The 24,971-nt window shown below is 37.6% G+C and overlaps 1 protein-coding gene across 2 annotated transcripts in view; it reads left to right on the top strand.

The window, feature by feature from the left end:
- The first annotated feature begins 461 nt into the window (after positions 1–461).
- LOC139817318 (zwei Ig domain protein zig-8) overlaps positions 462–24,971 on the top strand; it is a 126,419-nt gene continuing 101,909 nt past the window's right edge. For both annotated transcript variants that reach the window (XM_071785305.1, XM_071785302.1), the window contains exon 1: positions 462–1,365. The gene's annotated coding sequence lies outside the window, so the exon portion shown is untranslated. The remainder of the gene's footprint in view (positions 1,366–24,971) is intronic.

Genomic DNA, 24,971 nt, shown 5'->3' with positions numbered 1-24,971 from the left:
AGATAACAGGATAAAAGAATAATTAAACGCGTGAGAAAACGAAAGATGGAATTTATAATATTGACATATATTACAAGCAAAAAAGAAATAAAATTACAGAAAAGTATGCTAGCATGTTTTCTTCGTAGTCTTTCGTTTCTGCATGGTTCAACGAAGGATTAGCTTGAAAAAAAGAATCGAAACTTCGTAGCTGCATCGTGAAGGAAAGAAGAAGGCTTCACGTGTCGCAATACGAGATCGAGCGAGATGAAGAAAAGCACGGCGGAGGAAGAGGAAAAGGAAGGGAAAAACCCGTATGAGAGAGAAGAGATCGCGTTAGAAGAGGAGCGCGCAGAGAAAAGTACGGAGACTGCGTGAGAGTGGGAAAACGTGGCTGTAGGGGGTGAGGTGGAGAAGCGATAGAGCGAGTTTGGCCGGAGAGAGGGAGGCAGCGACAGAGACAGAGAATGAGGGTTGGTTTGCCGAGCTCAGTTACGCCGCGCCCCTTGCGATGAGCGTTACACCACACGAGTGAGATCGCGGTGTCTCTAAAAGGGCGATTGCTCTCCTCTCTTCTCCACACTGCCACTTTTCCTCCCTCTTTCGTGGTGGTGTGAATAATGCGGCGCGATTGTTAACGCAAGGAAAAGCTAGGAAAAGCTCCTCGCCTTGTAAGGGAACAGGTAGCGCGTTAGGTGCACGTGTTTCCCTATCGGAGAATTAACAGCCGATTTTGTCAACATTCGCGCTAAGTCTCTTCCATTGTTTTTCCCGATGTTAAAAACGCATTGCCAAATAATTTCATCAAACTGTCCATAAATATTTTATGGTAAGAAAGGCATGAGAAAATTACAAGGTGGTCTCACGTGGAAATTAAGTGTGTTAGAGAAAACGATTAAAGAACGTGCGACTATTGACGAATTATATGCACTTTTCGGTTTTGTGTCATACGAACAATGTAGTTTCTAATTAACATTGGTGACTGGATGATAGCTTATTCTCGTGCAAATATTCGTTCTCGCTCTCGAGAAAGACATTCAGCAAAATAAAGTACCGTTTAAATCAAAATAAGTCGATCGTAAAGCTGTGCAAATTCGTCGTCTACGTGAAAGAACTTGAACTCCGGCTGTTTGAATTTGAAGTTAATCTATATTATCGCGGAGCGGACAAATGCTTGCAACGATGTAGATGTGGTGTGGTTAAGTTTTAACAGATAAAACTTTAAAGAAAGAAACATGAACATGATTGAGTGATCAATGCGTGAATTTGTTTAAAAAGTTTTCAAATAGGAAGATATGAAGTAGCCGAAACTTTCAAAATCCACAGAGTTGGATTGGATGAAGCGAAGTTAAAAAACGGTTCAATTCTGAGGCCAATTCATCAAAGGTAAAATACTTAATATTTTTCGCGTTCGAATAATTTTCAGTTTAAATGGCGGCTAATTTATCTGATAAAAAAAATTTAATTTGTTGCTTTTACGCAATTCTTATTTTGCTATATTAAAAAAGCAATTATTTTTATAAATAATGCAATGTTTGTTTTATAAATAATGCAAAACTTTTAAAATTTTACGTTACCATGTTACGTAAAAAATAAAACGCAACAACAATTTTATAACTTTGTTACTTGATCTTTTCATAGCAATGTTTTTTATAAAAAAAAATTATTACACGGTATTTTATATAAAAATGGTATATTCGTCTAATGTGTACTAAAATATGTGCAGTTATGAGATCTATCGTATTAAAAAGACTTTCTATGACAAATACCGTGACATATCAAATAACTTTCAGCAAAGGGATTTAAATCTTCTTAATGTGTTGTACGCGGAAACTTTATCTAAAAATACATGGTACGTATCATATATACACGTATCTATATATACCTACTACTTGTACACATTTTTAAGATAATATATATTTAAAAATATCGTTACACAAAATTAAAAGCAAAAACTGTGAGAAAAATACGCCAAATTTCATACTTGTCCCGCATTTTTTAGCCGCAAAAACTGTGGTAAACATAGGTCGAAACACAAAGCGCATTGGCACGCTGCATCTATTTACGAACTATAATTCCGCAATAAACAATAAATATAAGTTCCCTGACATTATATGCTGTGCCGGCATTTATATATAAATCCATGTTTATTCCGCAAAATGTGTTAGCCATGGATGTTGGATTTCGGAGACCCGGCTTTTTTTATAAAATGTCTTTGATGTCACGGACAATTTATTGCGAACAATCAATTGTACGTTCTGTACGAGCCAACGAGGTAACATGGACGGATGCGCAGGAAATTGAGGACGGAAACTTGAACGAGATTTTAACCATCTGGACGGAAATGTCGAGGGCGTAACCAACAGAATTCATCCTCGCGGCGATTCAAACTTGCTCGAATTTAAGCGGCCCGGAGAACAAGTATACGTTCGAGTTTTAAAAGTCAGCTCGAGTTTTCCAGCAACCGAATTGGCAGAAGGGAATATCCGTGCGCGTGTGCGAGGGACAGTTGTGTACGTCCCACTATTGAATTGTCTACAATCATCTAGGTCAAAGCGACCAAGAGCGATAGAGGAACTTGAACTCGAACGCTGACTTTGTCCCCTATTGCCGATTTTCGCCTGTTAATCTCATCCTTCTCTCGAAGTCAGACGCCACGTGCGACAGTAAACAAACATAGATGCAGCTCCTATAATTTAAATTACATTACCTTTGATAATTTGCAAGCTGTATATATCTCTCTGATATATTACAAAATATTGGGAGAAGTTTCGCAGAAGCTTGACAGAGATTTGTTGAATACGAATAGAGGTACTCGTAATTAATCAAAACGTCAATACGATAGAAATCGATCGCTTAGTAATAACAAAGTACGACATGGAGGAACGATATTTAACGATAACCCAATTATTATCCAAAATATTCATCAGTTATAAGCATTTTTAATTTCAATATGTAAATTTGGCATGCTAAAAGTAGGAAATTTCTCTTGTATCATGGCTGAATAGCCTCAATTATAAACAAATTAAAATTGTTGCGCCTGAGCATTTTATCAGCTGGTTTTCAGCCGTTTTCGTGACAAGCGGAAGAGACACCGCCGCTGCGAAAATCCAACGAGCTTTTCGCTTTTTGTCAAAAGATTGGATGATTAATCATGACGTCCTATATCCTCTTTGCGCCCTTTGGCCTATGTGTGTCTACACGTACGTGATACGCAGTTATTCCCGCGCGCGCGCACATGCGTCACCGGGCTGTGTACCTTTTAGTGAACGAGAATTCATCAACGTCTAAAACTGGAGTGAAGCCTTTGTGAGTGATTGACCCTCCCGTGCTAGACCTTGTCGTTCCGCGTTGTTTCATTCCCAAGTCTAATATTTCTAATCTAATAGTCCAATACTTTTAGCACGTTCACTTTGCTTTCCGGAATGTACCACAACATTTGAAAGGAATGAAGATAAATTATTATTAGCGTTTTTGCGAATAAAATGTGTCAAATATTATGCAATATATGCCGATAACCTTTACTTTCCAGAATAGCTTTATATTTAATCGTGACTTATTTAAATTTATCACGACTCTATTAGATTTGCAAGTTCTTATCTACGTTCCAAAATCTAATCATCGTTTTGTAACAAGTTTGTAACTTCATAATGTCACACTGTCAAACGCGTCATGTGTCAAAATTGCACCTAGTCTAATAAAAGAGCTAACTTTTATCGAGTAGTTTGATGGTCGCGGCGCTAAAATATTAAATCAATTACGATTATTCAAGAGTGTTCGCCTCAACAGATTTATCCTATCATCGTCGAGAAAATCTCTCTCTCTCTCTCTCTCTCTCTCTCTCCCTTCTCTCGCTTTCCGCTTTCCGATATATGCAATTTACAGTTTTAAATACATAGATTTGGCCGTCGCATCAACACTGACCCTATTCAATCCCGTCTCACCGTTTAATCTGCATGAGATAGGCACGTACGATTAGACGATTCGGCGGAAACGGAGAACCATTCAGTATTCCGCGCTTATCCGCTCGCTCACCGGCCTGGCCTCGACAATTCACGTTAGCCATGTAACATGGCCGAATTCAACCGGGAAGCTTATAAGCTTTTCAACACGCGGATCAACGAGGGTTTGAAGCCTGCCGAACAAGGGCAACATAACCCTAGCGTATATGTATCGCGGTCGGATCGATTTCCATATCTCAAACCGTTTCCCGATCCCTGAATGAACACTGCCGGGGTAATGTCATACGGCATTTAAGCTATGTAAATTTCACCGTGCAATTGTCGGTATCGTTTGCAGCTAATTATCTGCTTTCCTTGCATTGTACTTCAGTCAGGATATGCATTTCCCTGAATGTATATTATTCTCTTTCAATCTCTCTGTTCTCGATCATAATAGCTATCAGAATGCTTCTATTAATTCCTTGCGCTCTCGATATTTTATCATACACGATCTTCGAGATTGCTTCGGAAAAACGAGCTAGAACTTGCGCAAAATTTATGAATCGCTCACGTTTGTTTGCGTCGGAGCACGAAGACACAGGGCATCGTAATTGTTGCCCGGATAAAATTAATCATCTCGGTTTACTTTTAATTTACATTCAAGCCGATGCTTGCTAACGACGACGTTCACGATGAACTATACTAATATTTACTTGTATTACAATTACAACAACTCTTTCTCGTTGCTGAATTGCAGAATAATAATGGTATAGCTGTATATCACATTTATTAAGAAAATGAGATTGTCTAATTAAGTTGCGTAGTTAATCAGTTAAATTTTTGCGAACTGTACTGTTTATACAAATTTGATAACGCTGAAAATTAGGAAATGCTATACACCTATGAAAGTTGATATATACACCGTATTTGAACATACATAATATACCGTTTGATTGGCGTTTATCATAAGCGGCGTATGCTGCGCATTTGCGCACATGTAATAAGTTAATCATGCGTCGGCGTAGCAGACAGCGTGAAATACGGCACGTGTAGTGATTAAATATATATGAAATTATGTGTGATCGATGGAGTATTTACATAAAGCAGCCGATTGATATAATGATCCTGAGAAGTATGTATGATATCGCTATGTATGTTATATTGTTATTCGCGTTCTTTTTAAAGCGAGCAATCCAGTATGGTGTCAAATTTTCGAAAGTAATCGCTTTGTCACGTAGAAGTTGACAGGGTTTCGGTAATAGATTTTTGCGTTGTTTGCGCGGGAAAAATTGGCTGCGCGAAACTTGCACGGATTCACGGCGAGACCGTGTAACACACGGCACAGCTTCCCGAAATTACTTTCTCGCAGCGCGCAATCCGGAATATCGCCCACTTCTCTCTTAATACAATACAGTTTTGCATCTCTATGAAAGTTCAATCAGCGAGTAAACCGGATTATATACGTCACGTCGTTCATCCGTTTCTCCGTCGATATTATTTTACAATGTACATACATCTCCTAAACCGCGTACGAATCTCGGTACATCAGAGAAAATATCAATACATCAAATGCAATGAAACAATATCGAACAATATCGAGCAGTCACATCGGCGGGGTGCATGCGATGGTTTAATCAAACAGTTTTGCATCTTGTGCCTCGGGGGAGATACAAAGACCCCGTAATTTAACGCAACGCTGTAGATCAGATTATGCATACATTGACTAGCGTTCCCAATTTTTAACTGCGCGAATCTCCCGTATTCCGTCGGCATACCGAATGGACGGTGTAATTGCAAAATCCGTAATGAAATATTGCGTTTTCCCCGTGTTTCCGCATATACGCGTGGAACTGCAATTCTCCTCTCTCGCGTACGAGAGTTTTCTTTTCATTCTTCTCCGCTGTGGAAATCCGCCATCTCCGTTCATCCGTATGTTTGCGACAACGATCATTTCTCTCGCGCTCAATAGTGCTCGTTCCAGGATGTTAATTTGCAAGCAATTTAGTGCAAATCGCAGAGGGATGGGGAAACGGAACGAGTCCTCGAAAAAAAAAGATAACAGAAAAATTAATTTTCCACACTGTTTGTCTTGGACGTTGGGTCGAGATACCCAGCATGTGGCGAGCTGTTTCCTCTACGTTCTGTGTTACGGACGGAATTGCGACTCACGCTCGAATAAAGAGTCACCGGTACCGTGAAACGAGAACGGCAAATGAATTTCAGCGTGATTCCAGCTTTATAATCCCGTTTAATAGCTAATGAGAATAGGATTCTGAAAATCGCTCGAAAATCTGTCTACTGTGATAAGCTTATTACGACTTACAATTAGGCCACGCACACACACAGACTTATAGTTTACGTTACTGTCATTACGTATTATTCTAATAACTCTTTAGTTTGTGATATTGCTACAGACATCGCTATTAATAATATTTAATATAAAAAGCTAAATGGGAGATAGAAGTGCTGAAAAGCTCCATGAAGCTTATCTATTGTTTTCACTTTGTCAGTCATTTAGTTGTGTATCTGATTGTGAGTGTGTAAGATTAATTAATCAGGATAACAAATGTGTTTCGTTTAATTCTGCTTAGAGCTTAAACATTTCATTCAATTTGATTCTATATGCATGCGCTATGCGTAATTTCGAGCCACGCCAAGCGAATTCATTTGCCACAGAAGTAGCAACGTACGCACGCACGTAAGTGACAACTTATCGATGCAAACTTGACGGTACCGCGTGAATATTGAATGGCGCATAGCGTGTACACACTATACGTAAATCAACATTGTGAATGTATTAATTATTCGCCCTCGACAGACGCACGTTCCCAGAATCTGACAGCTATACGAGGCCTGCAGCTGGTTAACATGTTCGATGATGTTATTTCGATAATATAAAAAAGATACAAATATCGACCATATTGCATAATTCATTTTGCTGGCTCATCAAAACATATTGAAAATTATAATTTGTTTATAATTATTCTAGAAAAACATTTAATCCAAACATTATAACAAAAACTTCATTCGCGATGTTTGTATAAGTATTTAAATAAAACGGTTATATAATAATAACGGTTGTGTAATTTTTCTAAAGGTTGATTAAAAAATATTTTTTACTTTCATATTTGTGTCAACATTTTGCTTGATTGGAATTCAAATGTACTATTGTGACATCTTCAAAACATTTTATACATGTTTTTAATAACTCATTAGTATCTATAATTTAAAACATTTTTTTTAACATTTAAAAAAAGAGAGAAAAAAGAGAAATTTATTTTGTATGTATATACATACGTACAAAAAGTATCAACAAAAGAAAAAAGTGCAAACGCGTGATTTTTGTGTCGCAAATTGTAAATTTGAATATTCAATGCGCGGCTCAATTAAGAGATCCCTGCTTTCAGCTGTTGTTGGCAAAATAGTTATATACATCAAGTGAATATACACAGGAAAAACTTTTCCGATTCGACGTACTAACGTTTGGTATTGATGGATTTTTTATCGAACACAATACCGGCTACGAAGAGCCTCGCTTCATTTCACTGCATTTTCCAAGCCATGTTGGCATTTTTCCGCGTCTTTTAATTTTACGGTTTTTACAACGGTACGAGCAGCTTCTCTCACGTCGAACTCGTAACTCTTTCCGCGGTCAGAAATACGTGCCGTGTTCGTGAAGCTTCTACAGCAACCACAGCACAATACGCGAGTAAATTCGCCGCGTTCCGGCTTTCTGTTTCTTCTACCTTGAAATAAGATGGTTAGCGTTTAAAGTAAGACGCCAGGGTGTACCAGGATTTCGTGAGAATTAACAGCGCTTTCATGAAATTATATGTGTATGAAAATGAAGTAGGTTGAACGAATTTCCATAGCTCTTTTTTATTTACATTAACAAGATGCAATAGCAACGGCAACGTATATCAAGAAAACGGGCTAGCGCTGGGGAAAACAAGTAAATTAAATATGTATGTATTTTAGGTATGTTTTGCGGTATAATGGGTTAATAAATAAATATATATATATATACCGCAAAAATTTTTTCTGAAAAATATTTTGTTTCCGAAATATCAACTGCAGATGTTGAATCATTGATTATCACTAAATTGTTTTTAAAAATTTGATTTTTCTCATATACGTGTTATCTTGCAAAATCTTGTGCCTATATAATATGTGCGTATTTACACATGCACATTAATTTATTAATCTAGCTGAATTTAAAGTGATAAATATTTAAATTATGCATATGCATATGATCAACAAAAGTTGCACTCTATATATAAATTTTGTCTGTTATTTATAGCGTTTATTAACTTCTGTTCTGTTTATTTATGCGTAATCAGATTGCAAAATACAAATTAATATTATTATTATTATTATTATATTATTAATTCCACTTTAAAATAATATTTCGGATCTTTAAAAATCTTGAATATAAATACGAGATAATCTCTGATTTATTAATTTTTTCTTTTTACGTAAGCTTGCCCATTTATGTAGTGAATGGCCCGAGTTTAAAGAAATTGCTAGCATTAACTGCATAGAAAAGAGAATCGGATAAAAACTTCTCAAGTTATTTTTGCTGAAAAGTGCCATGTTTCTAAAATATTTCGAGATATCACATTTAAAAGTTCAGATGATAAAGAATTTCATTAAATTCTCGATAGTTCTTCTGACAATCAAATATATCATGAAACATAGAAGCAAGCACTTTACTTTAAAGCATAAAATGCGATATTTTTAACAATATCATCTTGAAAGAAAGCGACGTGATAAAATACAAAATTTAGTTTAACGTTTCGTAGCATTGTCAGGCATAATGAATGGCAAACAAGCCGATCAAGAAGTCATTATCATTAAATATGCTAATCGCGGAAGTGGAAGTCGCTACGGACGCATCCGTGTCGTAAGTTTCCGCCGGCAACATCCACTGAATTGCTAACCGTATGGCCATCGGCGTGGCGGAACCCTGGAGGAACTTTCGTGACGAATCTCGTTTCGACCGTACTCGCATAATTTTGCTATTGAACATAGTCGGAAGTATGGTGAGCTCCGCATTTCGTGTCGCCCCTTTACGGGGTTCCCTCATTCCCTGAGCAGCCACGGTTCGCAACCCCGTTATCCGACCTTGTCGCACTCACCCGCCTTTTATCGTATTTCCTATCTTTTACTCTCTCCTTCTCCCCCCTCTCTCTCTCACTCTCTCTTCCCCTCTCTTGATGCATCCTCTCTCGATCTCTTCTCGCGCACGTCTGTGGTCCCTTCGCAGACCGGAATACAAATTACCCGGTAGCGTGTCGCCTTACGAGTAAAGTAGATAACGGCAATTAGAACATCATCCAGGACAAGATGGGTCTGAATCGTTTAATCCTGACCCTTTTCTTACTTGCGAATAGCGAATAGCGAAAATACATTTGGGTGCGACGAAATTCCGTCGGTGGCACATTATCAGTCGCATTGTCTGTTTAAACCATGCTAATGATAATGATAATCAGATCAACCTACATCAGCCAGTAACGCCGGCGTTTAATGCGAACAATTTATGCTGAAGCGATATTCAAATATGGCTCACTAATGGAAATAGTATTCTGCGGGAAATGTAAATCTTCTTTACTTTTCTTATCTTCAATTACTCATTCAGAAAACTTACTTTTACTCCTTACTTTTACTCCTACGTCTTTACTGACCTAACGAAACGAGGAATTCAAGTTGTATGAACTAATAAACAAGTATAATAAAAAAATGAAAATGTGATAATATACGAAAACGTAATATAACATGATAATTCGAAATATTGTAATTTTTTAATAAAATTATTTAACAAAATCTATGTATAACAAAGAGCTACATTATATTCGTTCGTTATTTCAACATCGAAAATTAACTGATCACGAATAAAAAAAATGTAAACACGCTCGCATACACGATCCTTCATTTCAGTATATGAATTAATTGATATTATCGGACCAGCTCACCGAACAGAGTTTACTTTGACAGTAGCGAGAGAACGAAGATTCTGAAGAATTAATACATGGGCAAACTCAAACCCTGAAGAGTGCACTTATTCGTGGAAAGTTATGCGCATGAAGTAAACAGCACGTTTCTCTTTTACTATGCTTCCTCCGGTAAATAAAATCAGTCGAGCGTTCCTATAATTTCTTGAAGCAACCGCGAGATTTATCCTCCAGCCCATAATAATATCAGTTATACATAATAATCCGTTACACATTCAGGTTTTTCTTTGACGGAGATGCACTTTGTCGAATTTCATCTATTAGCTAAAGAAGAAGTCTAATCTGCTTATATTCACCATAGAAATATATCAAGATTCATTCCTTCAAAATAATCGTCGCAATTTCTATTTCAGGAAATCGTGAATAATTTTTATTAAAGTAAAGTAAATTGATAAAATTGGTCTCTGTAATGAAAGAGAGAACAAGCACAATTAATTATTCTTGCGTCATCGACGACACGGCTGTCTGTTTCTTATATTTATCGCGCTTCTCATACAATAATTAGCTAACTTCTCTATTCCGTTCGCAACTGACAGTAAGGCTTATTGGAATTCACATTGCCACGCGTGTTTGTAAGTTTGTCACAGTTATCCGCTAATACACTTGTTGTTGTATGCGATTCGCTTAGATATTCTCGTAGATCTTCGGAATACAAATGGGCTTGCGGTATGTTGTCTCGAAAGCAAACTGGATAACGGTAATTAAGACGTCTAACTACGAAGGTAACTTCAAGTTCTGATTAAGCATGTATATGAAAAATCAAAGAACTTACGGAAATATGTATCTTGCGTGGGGTGGAGCGATTTGACAAGTTAAAATCGTGCCATGTAGTGGCCGTCATAGTTGTGCGGACACTTCACTGAATGACTTGACTGAAGGAGGTGTCATACGCTATCTGACGGAAAGTTCCGTGAAAACGGATACCTGTGACACGTATGTAACCAATCGAACATTTTCGATGGAGTCTACTCGAAAATTGGACGTCCGCACCACATAGAGGCAGACAGGCAACTTTTGCGGGCGAACTCTACTCGCGCACGCGGTGAGTTTCGTCGATAGTTTTGATTTCGCGGCACTACGTGGTAACTAGCTGGCAAACGCAGCGACGCCTGCTATACCATACTACGTACAGATGAAACTTTGGAGGCGTCCTTCGTCAACGTGCAATTTTTCGTTCTCTCTGTACGTCGAGTTCCTCTATTGCAAGACTATTTTGTAAGACAAACGATTTCCTCTCAAATCGAAGAAACACCCGTATCAAAAAGCTTTTCAGTTAAGAATCTTCTGACAAGTTCGTTCTACGCAATCATTTATACATTTTATATGTATATCGTTGAAAATATTGTAATGTCACTCGAATGTTAAAGAACAAAGGAATTAATCGTCGTATATCACGAGCATGAAATATATCTTGGAATTTTTAATCTTTGATTATTGCATATTTTTAATAATGCGTCTAGTAGCGTCTGTATTATAGCGTCTGCGTGTTTTAAGCAAATTCCATCTGATTATACCGAGAACACTCAGGAATATGAAAGAAAGCAAACGCGTATGCAAATGTTCTTATCATCTGGTATGTTCGCCGCGAACGGTGCAAGTCGAAAAGAAGCGAACGAAGATCCAATAGTGTCAATTCAGCGATAGGAGGAGTCAGCTGTGAATTCATTTAATGGAACGCAACGCTGCACCGGCACCGGCTCGTTGTGTGCACCGGTGTGCATTCGGCTCTCGATCCAGGTGCCGACGTAGCTACTTATTGTTAGTGAGACCAAATTGCTGAGTAAAGTGACAAAAGCCACGGGTTTGCGCGACAATGGATATATCGATACAATTTCGTTGATTGAACGTTTTGCCTCGAATATTGAAACCGAATATACCATACTCAATGTCATAATACAAATTCACAAATAAATTCACGAGTTAAAAACGTACCTCATAATTTAGTGATTAAATAATTTTAAAAACTAAAGTAAAATGTCCTTATTCTTCTCTCTCTCTCTCTCTCTCTCTCTCTCTCTCTCTCTCTCTCTCTCTCTGCAAAGCAAAAAAGTTATTATAAATTCGGCCAATACGATCTTTTTCTGTAGAATATTTTGTATGAGGCACGTTGTGATAACGGGTATTTGTGTCCTACGCAAGACACAATATGCGGTTACACTATAGCGAAAATTACGTAGAGCAAGATACTACGAGTTACATAGAAACAAGACTCACACACGCGTATAATAAGCGCGATGCGCACATTATACGGCTCTAATACTAGAACCCGCCCGACGTGCACGTTCTTTACGCAAAATATGTGCACGCAAGTACTACGGCGCATTATACAATTTGCGCACAGTCCGCAGTGTTAAACAATGCAGAAACGAGATTTCGTACGGTCCGCATATTAATGCCTAATTGTTCTTAGAGCGGACAACGGCCACAAATACGTTTTCCTCATGACTCGTTTCTACCGCAAAACGTAATAATTGTGTCATACATATGTCACGTCCTACACACTGCATAAACGCATGCGCATGCACATGTGCGTGCACGTACGTTGAGAGAAACGGTCTCGCCATTTCCGCCACGTGTGAACACTCGAGACTGTAAATATTTTTTAATCTGCAATAAATGCTTCGACGCGAAATACTAATCCGTAAACCACACGAAGCCAGAGAACAAGTAGCCTCTCTAATTGGATTAAACATCGGCGTTCGGTAATGGTGAGACGATTAGAGGATAATCGACGCTAGTGCGAGTGTATTCCCTTACCAGATTAGTCGTTAAATAGTGTTAGGCCGTAATTGCCGACACTTATCGTCAGGTGTTGCACCTTTTAATGGTATATGTATATAGACTTTTTTATACAGGTAAAATAATGAAATTAATTTCACCTCCGCAAAACCTTGTTCGTCTGTAAAAGTTTCTTACTCTTGTGCAAAAACTTGAACTTTTCACGCATTTTTTTATTTTCTCTCTTTTTCTGTCTTCTCGTCTGCTTTTTAATTAAAATAGTTTATAAATATATTTAAATATAGTAACGAAACTATAGTTCAAGACACTCTGTTTAATTAATTGCAATAACGATAGGTATCTCGTCAAATTTATTCGCGCAGGATGCATTACTTAATTTCCGATTGGCTTCCTTATGTAGATACATGATGCTATCGAGTTTGCATACTCAACCTCTCTTCTCTCAACCACTCGTCTCAACTGCTATTACGTACGTATTCTCTCCCTCGTTTGTTCTTGTCACTTTCCGTACCATTCTATCAACATGACTATTTCTGTATGTTTATCTAGAGTTTAACAAGAATTATACAAATTGTCTAGACGATTAACGTCTATTAAAAATTACTTTATTGACTGCCAAAACTTTTAAAACAAAATTTATACTGCCGCTGTTAGAGTTCCGCGCGTAAAAGTTTTATCATAAAATATTTTTGTATCAAGCAGAAACAAAGATAACATTTATCACAAAGTTAGGGATTTCAAGCGGCTGTTTAAATTTGTATCAGCGCTTGGAAAAAACTCGAATGTTTCTCGTCGCACATAATTGCTCGTTACTATGCAGTATTTTGCTTTATCAATTTATCACGATATCGAGAGGAGGGTTGGCTCTCCCTTCTCTTCAAGGTATTAATCTCCTATCGACTTTTGAAAAGTATGGACGCTCTTACTAGCTATCATAATTATCATGTCAAACCCGTGCAAAGTCCTCGTATATCCCACGTAGCATCACCCCTCTGTCGACGCTTTCTACGTCATCTAAACTCTCCACTTTATTAGTTCACTTAACTGCACGCCATTTATCATCTGCGCGTATGTATGTATACGCACATACAAACATAATATCCATGTCAATTCGCGCAAACTTCATGAATATGTGAATGTATGTCGCGTCACGTTTGCGAACACATATCTTATGTGATACCCCGTCGCAATGGCAATCGGGTTCAATAGGAATAATTGCCCATGTTTAATCTACTTAATCGCAAGTTCCAACTACGTGTTCGGCGTAAGTTTATCATTCCTAGATGTCGATGCTCCGAAATGTGAGCGGCGTAATTTTTGTTAGTGTTAAATAGCACAAGTTACACATATATTTGTAATTACTCGGATTATAGAAGTAATTTTATAGTGAATAAAATATACAATTTTTGTCGAATTTACGTGTAGTTTAAAATTCTCCTCTAAAAGATTCCTCAACAAGGGATCTCGTCGTCAACGAGGAGTACAACAGGATGAAATACGGACAGATTTAAGAACCGTTGCGACAAAAGTGTGCAGATCGTCTATCTTCGATCTCTCAAAGTAATGACGGCAAAGTACCGGATAACTCCATTCCGTTATTGCCACTCGAATCCTGCTGCCTCATGAGTGATATTTTTATCGAGATTTTACTCGAATCGTCCTAGCATTTTATTCCCATGGTAATAGACGGACTGCTAGCAGGCATCTGCCGTTAGCTTGAAAAGATCGATGAGCATTCAGTGCTCTTGACTGTCCCCGGTCTCGTGGATAACTCCGATCAATCCCGAACGGTGCTTCAACTTTAAATAAGTCGTTAAATAAATCATTAATATCTCAAAATAGATAGCATATTGTAATTTTGTCTCGCGGTCTTATGGCGCGTGACATTGTAATATTGATTTTACTTCAAATCATTGTCAACATTCACGAGTAATGGTGAGACGTTATCCGAAGATCGTCGACAATTTCGCAGTGATTTTTACTGTGATAAAGCGAAGATGGATGCTGCGCGGGGCCAATTAGGGAAACTGGGACGGCGCTGTCATAAAACGGAACTCGTTAAGCAAAAATATTAAATTTTACTTGGAACGGACCCAACGCTAGTATTTGAACGCATATCGGTGCCCTCGCAGTATCACCACGCCTACCTATTTCCATTTTGCTCTAGGGCAATTCCACAACGATGAGTTCGACGCATACATCGAGTACGTTTTCCGCTACAGGTGACAATAGTGATACACGGAGAGAACAAGCGCGTATCATCATTTCGCCTTCTATGTTTCGATAGAAAGTGCATCTTACGTGTCACGATATTGTTTATTAACAAAAGTGAGAAACTTGAAATTCTAATTCACTTTGAAAGTTAAGGTGCCTTTTCACGTTAACGCTTGACGCTCATTTTCAGCAAGCAAAAATCTTCTGAAATAATATCTTTTATTAATATACATATATGTCCATATAAAATATTATTACTTGAAGATATTACTTGAAAATTATTAATTAATATTTTACGTATTTCGAAGTCTATGTTTGATTGTACTGGGACGATTAACGACGATTCAGCGACGACGCTGAATATTAAACAAGTTCAACTTCATTTCTTTGATGCTAGCGTCAAAGCGAAACCACCACGTTCACCTTGTTAACGCTCATTTTCAGCGTCTCATGAATTGGCACCTTTAATCTATCGCCGCAGCTTTTGCTGCTGACAATCTTCACCGGATAGCTGCAAATAGTATAAGAAGACATTTTTTTTACACTATCCATATCGCGATCCATTTTTAAATAATCGATCTCTTGAGACAATGAGAGATACGCGGAGAGTGCGCGGTAACTGGATTCGTTACTTCAAGCCATGCGAAACCTCAGGAAAGCCTGGAAGCTCGCGATCTCGAGACTACGTGAAACTTGAGGAGTACACACAAACATACTCTGACACACACACATACGGACGGCTTTCACACAGAGGCAGACGCTCTCATATATGCCCGCATAAGTATACGTCAGTGCTGAAATGTTGAGGCGCTACGCGAGTCTGTAGTTGCTCCATACGTGCGCCGCGCATCAAACATTCATTCAGCTGGTAGCACGAAATGGAGTCTCGGCTTCAAGCACGCCGAGTACTCGGTGCCGAGCATTTACCGATCCTTTCGCCAAGTATTTTGCGCTCGCTCGGGATTCACGAGAATCCGGGCCGAGCACTCCGGCAGGAGTCGATCGACCGATCCCTGCTGAGTGGCTTCTATCGGATTCTTACTTATAGTTCTTTTCCCTCGCGTTTTCTATGTAGATGAACGATGCTCATCTCCACCCCCCGGATATTTAGAAACATTGCACTTTGCCGCGCAACGTGTTAACAACGCCCTTATGCGTATATTTATAACAGAAAAGAATAAAAAAATACATGTGCTCCACGAAATGAAACATATGCGCGACGTATTTAATATTTTAAGGCAGTCTATGTAAGTAATACAAGTGCACGGTCGTCATTTCATGTATCGTAATTAATAAATATACGTTATTCATCTTCGGGAAATGACTTTCCAGAATTCGATACGTAAAAGAGTAGCGCCCGAGTATTAGAATAATTTATAATTTCGGCCGCTTCCTCAAGAAATCTCCCGGAACACTACAGATACTAACAGCAAGCTCCGAGGCGATAACACGAAGTTCATGTAAGAAATTCATAGAAATTCTAACGAATGTTTCCCTTAAAAGATACTACGTATTTCATTAGGTACATCTCATGGAATATACATGTAGTCTAAAGACGGGCATTGAAACAAAGCAAATTAAATAAACAAATTACTCCCTTATCTCCCTCAATCTTTTCCTAACTTTGCTGGGGATAATAAAGAAGATGTATGCGCGAGTGTCTTGTTATTTAACTCGCTTGATTTTATGAATCCGCAACATTAGAAAATTCGCGTGATTTGACGACTCTAATTCTGATCCACGTTGACTTTATTTTCGATTATTATCTTAAGATACCATTTTAAAAATATCCTCGCGAATATTTACCAAATACAAGTTTACAAATCCGCGACTACGTGATGTTATTCCGTGGAAATACGCTCGCGGCGAATCAGTTTCTCCGTCGTGTTGGCAAAGGAACCGAGCGGAATGACACTATTGATGCAAAAATACATCCAATACGTTTAAAATGCGATCCCGATGTTCTTGCATGCACTTTTATTTTACATGCATTCGCCACAGCATATTTCCACATATATCTGTCAAGCGAATTTTACTTGCTTCAAATCTTTATTTAAAAAGCAATTTATTTAATAATTTAACCATTTTCCTCGTACATTGCGATATATATTTGCAACATTTTAGTCATTAACGTATAATCATTCAATTGATGAAAATGGAGATTGATGGAAACCGATAAACTATAATATTAATGGAATACCGAAAATTAATATTCTATAAATATAGAACAAAAGTGTGCGCCAAGTAAACTTTCAAATATCGCGGGTACATCGCTAGTAAAACTGTCGCAGTGATTTCCATAACGCTTGCAAATTTCGAGACTATATTGCAGTCATGGACCGTAACTGACCTAAAAACGCCATGGCGTAGATCCTGCGGCCGTTCGAACACGGAAAATTAAACCTGCAATATTAATTCTGAGAGTGGCTAGCGACGATATCATCTATTATTTTTTCGTGAAAAGAAACATTAAGTTTCTTTGTTTTTCAGAGCTTCAAGCTTCTTTTTTCCTTTCGCATTATTGAATGTTTTAATGATCTAACATTTTTGGTCTCTCGCCCGTCGTGATAAATCTGATGTGATAAAAAATAAAAAATAATTATTTAATATTGACACAATAAGTTACATATGTTGTATATATAGATAAATATTATGTCTATAATTTATTAAGTCATAAACAATATATGTATACATTATTTATCGGGATTAATTACTTATTAATAATTGTTAATAATACTAATCACAAATTCCTGAAATTGAATACCGCATATTACGTTTGTCTATACAGTTTTTCTTTTTTCATAGAGCTCTACCGCATTTAATTGCAGATTTGATAGATATTGATACAAATTATACAGATACGCGCACACATGCCAACTTTTAATAATACATTGTAATGAGAACGTGCTCGCGTGGGTGGAATTTGAATTTTAAATCCATTAGAACGCACCACGAATTTTAATACCAGATTAATAATAAATATCCTAATATATATGCGAGAAAATGATTATTATTATAACGTTGTAATTATTATTCACTGTAGAGTGTTACGTCATATATTGCCCTGACGGCTCTACTTAATATTATTGCAATCGTTTATAATTGATTCGATTACATTTATATCGGCAGATGAAGAGAATTTTCATGTAAATTATCGACGAAACGTATATACATGGTACCGCAAATATAATAAATAAAGATGCTAATAAACTTAAGATATCTAACAAAAACAACCAACAAAGATTTTTTGTGAATTTTTTTCAAAATAAGCCATTAGAATTTGCGTCAATAATTCAATATATATTATATTTCCACGTCATGATAAACTTTTTAAGATATAATTTCCCTATAAATATAATCTCTCCCCTATATCTTAATAAGATTACGTACCGTATGAATATCATAAGAAGATAGTTTCCTGTGGAGATCGATCGATAACCAACATAAAGCATTTCTAGTGAGCCGGTTATCGTTAATGAGTTTACACTCACGTGTTGTCTACCCGTTATTTCATTATGCAATCATATAATTCGTAAAGCGTTTTAGTAGCTCTCCGCTAATCAGATTTCGTGCTGCTCAAAAGAGCTGTCGCATGAAACGTAACAGAATAATATCGAGAATCGAGACAGAAAATACTCGAATCCACACAGAAACAATTGAAGTTGGAAAATCATGTTTTAGTAATTTCATATTGAAACATCGTTGATCTTAAAATAACGTTCGTTGTCAGAATTGCAAGTTATGTTAGTTAAAGAGGCGAGATTGCAATTAGTATGCAAATATAGGTGCACAAGAGTGCTCCACTTTACGCGTTGCAATCAAAATCTATATCTATCTCTATACTATATATAGCCGGATGAATACATGACGCATCTACTAATGCGCCAGCCACAGTTCGCATATACATATATCACTATAATCTGCCCGCCATTTAGACAATTGCCATCAATTATGTCGTTGCACAATCGATGCGATCGACGCACTAGATGGCGTTTAATTCAAGATTGAGACAGAATTAGATCCTTCACAAAAAGATATCGCGACAAACAATTGAATTGGACATTGACTTCCGTTTCTACTTTATATAAGAAATGAAATAAGAAAAAAACAGAGCGTATTGTCTTCAACTCGCGTTTCATACTGCGTAGCAGCGATATCGCGGCAGCCAGTCGTCCTGCAGCTTTTAAAACAGCTTATGAATAATCCCGTAATGCAAATGTCACTGTTTACTATGCCGTACGAATGGTCATCCGCTACGTTACGTGAATTAATTGGGACGACAAATCAAGTTGGACGCGGAAGAAAAGAAGGCGGAGGAGTGGGACGAGATAATGTTAGGAAAAAGATAGAGCGGAACTTGGATGCGCGGCTAGGTCTCCATTTTAATATACAAAAGTGCACGCTTTCCATACTATTGCGAGTAACCGGACTTCCGGGGATATTACCTCGGTGAAGAAAGCGACTCGCTACAGATGTTTATTACTTTGTTCGTTGTTCGAACCCCGCAAGCCGTAATTATAATAATGCGCATGAAATGATTGCCGTGACTTAACCGCGTGACCTATCAGATCCGACGAAAGGTTCAGCGGGAAGGTTGCGGTAACGTCATAGTCGTTGCCTTCGCCACGTAACCATAGATTAATGCGACGCAAATGTGAGGATAATCAGAGAGTTTCGCAATTAACACGTGCAGGCACGTGGAATCTAGTTAACGCGCGGTTAACATCATGGAGGTTTGTAATCAATGACAACCGTCACGCTCTGCCCGTTTCACCCGCAACCGCTGTGAACCGCCTTCTATACCTCTATCTATCTTCCGCAAATGTAAGTGCAGCATTTCAGTACTTTACGAACCACAACAACTTCCTCGTCCTGGAAAATAACGATCAAAGTTTGAAATAGACTCGGCATCTTTTTAACGAAAAGTATGTACGCGTCAAATAATCCATCTTAAGAACTTCAAACGTTTATTCAAGACGGTAATTAAAAACGGAAATTGTTTTCGAAAAGGAAGTCATTTTCTGTCAATAGCGTTTTTACCCTGCTTAATTGCTCGTGTCATGCCATTAAGCAAAATATCGCAGCTCGCTGATTCGCTTTATTAACGGCTTATTGCCCATCGCCATTCAACCGTCCAGATTGGACTAACACAATTTCGAGATACATTAACTCTTATTCAGAGCGAGTAAATGTTTAGAGCAAAACATGCCGCGCTCTTCAATGCGTCATCAGTTGTCAGTTGTATCTAAAATTCGAATAATATTTCATGGCAAAAGTCATTACGATACTGATATGCAGTATTAAGCTTGATACTATCCTAATATATGATATAATGAGTTAATTCGTGTTACTCAACTCGATACACTGTAAAATAATCCTTCTCAATTGACACTGAACGCTACCCACTTATCCATCAGCCGAACATAGCACAGTCGTTTTAAACACACATATATATAATATATACACATATATATAAATAGATGTATATACACCATATATCTGTTTATCCGTACATAAGCCTCTATCTGCCTATTTGACTGTTTGCTCTACATACGCATATAATCCATCCCTTTGAAACTAAATTCGCTCAGCGAGTTTGTCATAAACATAATCATTGCATCAGGAGCACGAATCGATAATATAATTATACGCAATTGTTAATAGATCTGATTCGTTCACTGACGTTTCACGACAGGCTAATAGCATCTGATTGCACAAGCGTCTAATATCACTTTATCAGTGCACCGCACTTAAAAATGAAATTCTTGCGTTACTTTATTTTAAATAAATAAAATTGGCTGTCATTGTAAAATTTAAATCAATACTATTTTTAATGCATAGCTACGAAATTATAGATTGAGAGATAAAAATGCTCATTCTGCAGAAAACAATCTACTTTTTATGAATCGTAAAAGCTCGATATATAAATTTTCATGAAAGTGGCAAGTGCTAAATTTCTTTTGTACAAACGTCATGAACAATTAGATCGAACATTGATCGCTAGTGCAGATCTGTCAGACACGAATAACGAATAATTGAGATGAAAACGCTGTCACTGTGAATGACATCACGATCGTGAGACTGGTTGTCATGTCACTACAGCATATTGCAATATGTGAAAAATATGAATACATACGCTGGGAGAAAATGCAAAAAAGACAAATATTGTCGCTTGTGTTAAAATATTTTTGCGATTTTAGTTAATTGCAACAACTACGTACATATATTATATGTGTTGCGCGTGCATATGGACTTTTTTTACAACTTTAAAATACGATCAGAAATTTAATTGCACTATACACGGATAATCTCTACGTCAAATTTATAGTATCTCTCTCTCTTTGTGCGTTTATTTCAATTCCTAATGTATCATATAACAATAACTACGTATAATCGTGAAATTTATTTCATTCCGGCAGCATATGGAGTTACAATTTTGCTCATCAGGAGGAGAAATATTTAGATGCTTATAATGAACAAATGAGTGTCAGAGCTCTAAAAAATTAATAAGTTTAATTACCTCTGTTGCTTTAGCCTTACACAACAACATCATAGTACATGTTGAAGATTTAAACAAAAACGTTTACGAGCTTTACGAGCATTGAAAAAATCATACTGTAAAATGTCTAAAGCTTGGTTGAATTTTGACATCGTAAGCAATTCCTCATCGGTTCTCGAAAACTCCCTAGAAATGAGATAGCAGAACTCGTTCAACTTATAATTGGATCTTTGCGATCAGACAAAGTACAAATCAGGCAGTATACAGCTGGCACCCCGCGTTAACAATGAGATGACAGATAGATATAGATTCGATTTGTCGGCGCTTAAAGAACTATTCACAACTTTAAACGATTCCTCCTTCCTCCTCTCTCTCTCTTTCCGCTACCTTTCCTGTGACCGCTTCGCGGTCCCTTCCTTTTCACCATCGTTGGCGCTGTTATACCCGTCGAAACTTTCCCTAAACTTTGTAAGCCTTTTGAATCGTCGAAATCTCGAAACTCGCCGTACTGTTTCCAACCTCTCGCCGTCGTTGATCGTCGTCGTAGTTTTATCGAAATCCGCGAACGACGGAACTGTGAGAACCGCAGGAAAAGCAATGTTGAGACAACTACCTCAATGCGGTTTAATAGTCAAGTCTTCTATGAAGTGCCAACCCGGTACATTTTACCCCTAAATAGTTTCCATCGCGAGAGACGAAGTGGATTAAATTGAAGTATTTTGAAGTATTTTGAAAATTCTGTTAAACTCTATTATTTGAAATTTGCTCGCGCTTTATCGATTGCGCGCACGTATATGTGTGATTGTAACTGTTCCGTATGTATGCGCAAAAGAGAGTATCGACAGTATATAGAAACTGTATCCGATTTTACTGCCAAATGTTCATATCACTGGTGAGAGATATCTATATACAAAATGTTATACTTTCTACATAAATTTCGTTAGCTTGTACGGATAAATGAGTTTTATCAATAATGTAGCTTCAGCTTTATTTCCAAAAAAGACACTATAGGAAAGTATTGATTGCCGGGTCGCGGAGTCTAGGTCGACTGCGATTTGCCAACAGTTGGCGATCGGCCAAAACCGTTTCCATAGACAAATGTCCATTCAGCCACGAGAATGTAAGCCTGTTTATCCTTTGCTTTCTTTACTAAGTTTTACGTCTTAAGACCGAAAATCGGTCACGTGTACATACCATCTTTGTTCAGTACCGCTACAGGATTCTCTACGGTTTTTAAAATCTCTTTGTAACGCACGAGAAGAGTTTGCCGTCCTCTTTTTCTTCGCTTTAGGTGCCAACATTTTCCGAGCGGAATAATTCCACACCTAACTCCGCTGTAAAAACAGTATTGTGTAGACTTCCGTTACGGCACTATCATTTCAAACTAGAAATTTTTATATTATTTACTCGCAAACGGGATACTTCTTTAAAATCCCTCTTCCTCGTCGCATTCGTAATCTTCGTTCGAGCCGAGAACTCGAGACCATCCATGGAAAAACGAACTTTTTAAATCACAGTAGTTGAAAATGCTCGCGAGTACTATTTAGCGTTTTATTGTTTAAGTTTACATCGTTCATAGTTATGATCTAGATAACGCCTTAATTTAAAGACTAGCATAAAAAGTATGGCTATGTAAAATCACGAGAAAAAATTTAGGAATAAAACTTTTTAAAAGGAAAAGGTTGCAAGGCGAGATTGTTTCAAATACTTCTATTCTAAACGAACGTCTGGAAGAGAACGATATTCACATTCCTATGTAAAGAATAATTGAACAAATAATGAAGAAAGAAAGAACTGAGAAACACGCTCCTTATGGTTATGAAGAAATTTCGAGAATAGAACGGGAAGAATGGTGAGACACCAGGCAAGGATGATCACAGGGTGCGGTCGCTGCGGTTGTGCAAAAGGAGTCAACGAAGGGTATATGGCTGACTTTATCGAAACCTCAGATTTATGACGCCAGCAGAGCAAGCGAGAGACATCGAACAAAGTTGTGCCCTGGACGAAGAAAGAGAAACTGCATCTCTCGCCGTGCCTTTTGTTCTCGTTTCTGCTGTCAATACAACCTGGCGTGTCACACCCGTTATATCTTTTTTTAGACTGGGTTAAGCATATACATAGCCGCGAAGTGTATACGGCGACAAAGAGAAACAGCGACCGAGTCTCTCAAACTCATTCCTTTTACGGTTTTATTCACTTTGTTATGCGTATGCGGACTTTCGTGACGCGATACGCGTGCTTATTGCGACAATACCGCGTGGTATATTTCCACGGGAGAGTGCTAAATTTTATATATATTATATATATATATATATATAATGTCGCATTATATATAGTGCGTTTTGCAAAGATTCTTCGCATGTAAGCATTCAATTTAGCTAATATAATCTCCGAGTCGTACAGACGCGTATAGAATATATAGAAAATGAATAACATTGGTAAAATTACATCAGGAGAAAATGCCGAAAATAAAGAAAAAAGTATATGTCATTATTTTTATCGTTTGCCAAAATGTTAAGTGAAGCCGTGCAAACATATCTTAAGATAAAATAAACTATATAGTACTTTTAATTCATTCGCGTGTAAATCAAAATGCAGTCATGTTCGCGCAAGCACTTTAAACGAGGAATTACCTAAGCACTGACGAAGATCTTCATTCCTTCATCAAGATCTACAGAGCGACTCGAGAACTCATCGAGAACTGTATTGTACTGGGAATCTTGCATGGAACGAAAAGAGATAAATCGAACGTGAGCGAAATATCGGATTCCTCGACTTTCATTACTCGCCACAGGCTATCCCCCGCAGATCGCGCGTGGAATAAAGAAAAATCGAAGAGAAAGGTCTCTCGTCGCGTCCTTGCGGCCAACCGCATCTCCTTTCTGAACTCGTCGTCCGATAATTGGTGCCGTCGTCGTCATCCTTTCCGAATTTCTCATGGGACGGTGTCGTGTCACATTTTTTGTTCACCAACACGATTTGCACTGTTTGGTTATCTAAGCAGATCGACCATTTCCAACCTACTTTGTGTCAAATACCTTAAAATGTGTACTCACTATACCTTCAGCACTATACCTTTTGCAACCATTCTATATCTATCGAATTTAATTTTAATATTGTCTATTTGTTGGCGAATTTTAACGATAAATTTGATTTTTAATTTATTTCGTATAGTAATTTTATTGTTAATTTTTAATCACGCGATCTGACAGAATTGTCTCTCTTCATATAGGAAATTTTACATATTTGAAAATAATGGCCATGTCAGTTTTTATCCCGTTTGACATCTGTCCCAGCTTCGTTTCACAGATTTGGATTAACATGAATAAGTATAAAAATATTCTACGTTGAAAATTTTTTCATATTGAATAAAACTGTGCACTAGCATTCCCCTGACGCGATAATCAGAGATGTATGTACAGTACAAAACGATGCTGTAGCCAAAGGCGCAATTTCGCCAAGAAATGACGGCAATCGCGCAACTCATCTCGCTCGCACTCGAAAGCTTTTTCCACTTTTCTCTCTACTTTATTTTCAACGGCCAAAGATCGTGCGCGCGATTTATGTACACGTCCTTCGAGAGATGTA

This window comes from Temnothorax longispinosus, chromosome 8, assembly GCF_030848805.1.
Source record: "Temnothorax longispinosus isolate EJ_2023e chromosome 8, Tlon_JGU_v1, whole genome shotgun sequence".
NCBI lineage: Eukaryota > Metazoa > Arthropoda > Insecta > Hymenoptera > Formicidae > Temnothorax > Temnothorax longispinosus.
This window is presented reverse-complemented; position numbering and strand designations above follow the sequence as displayed.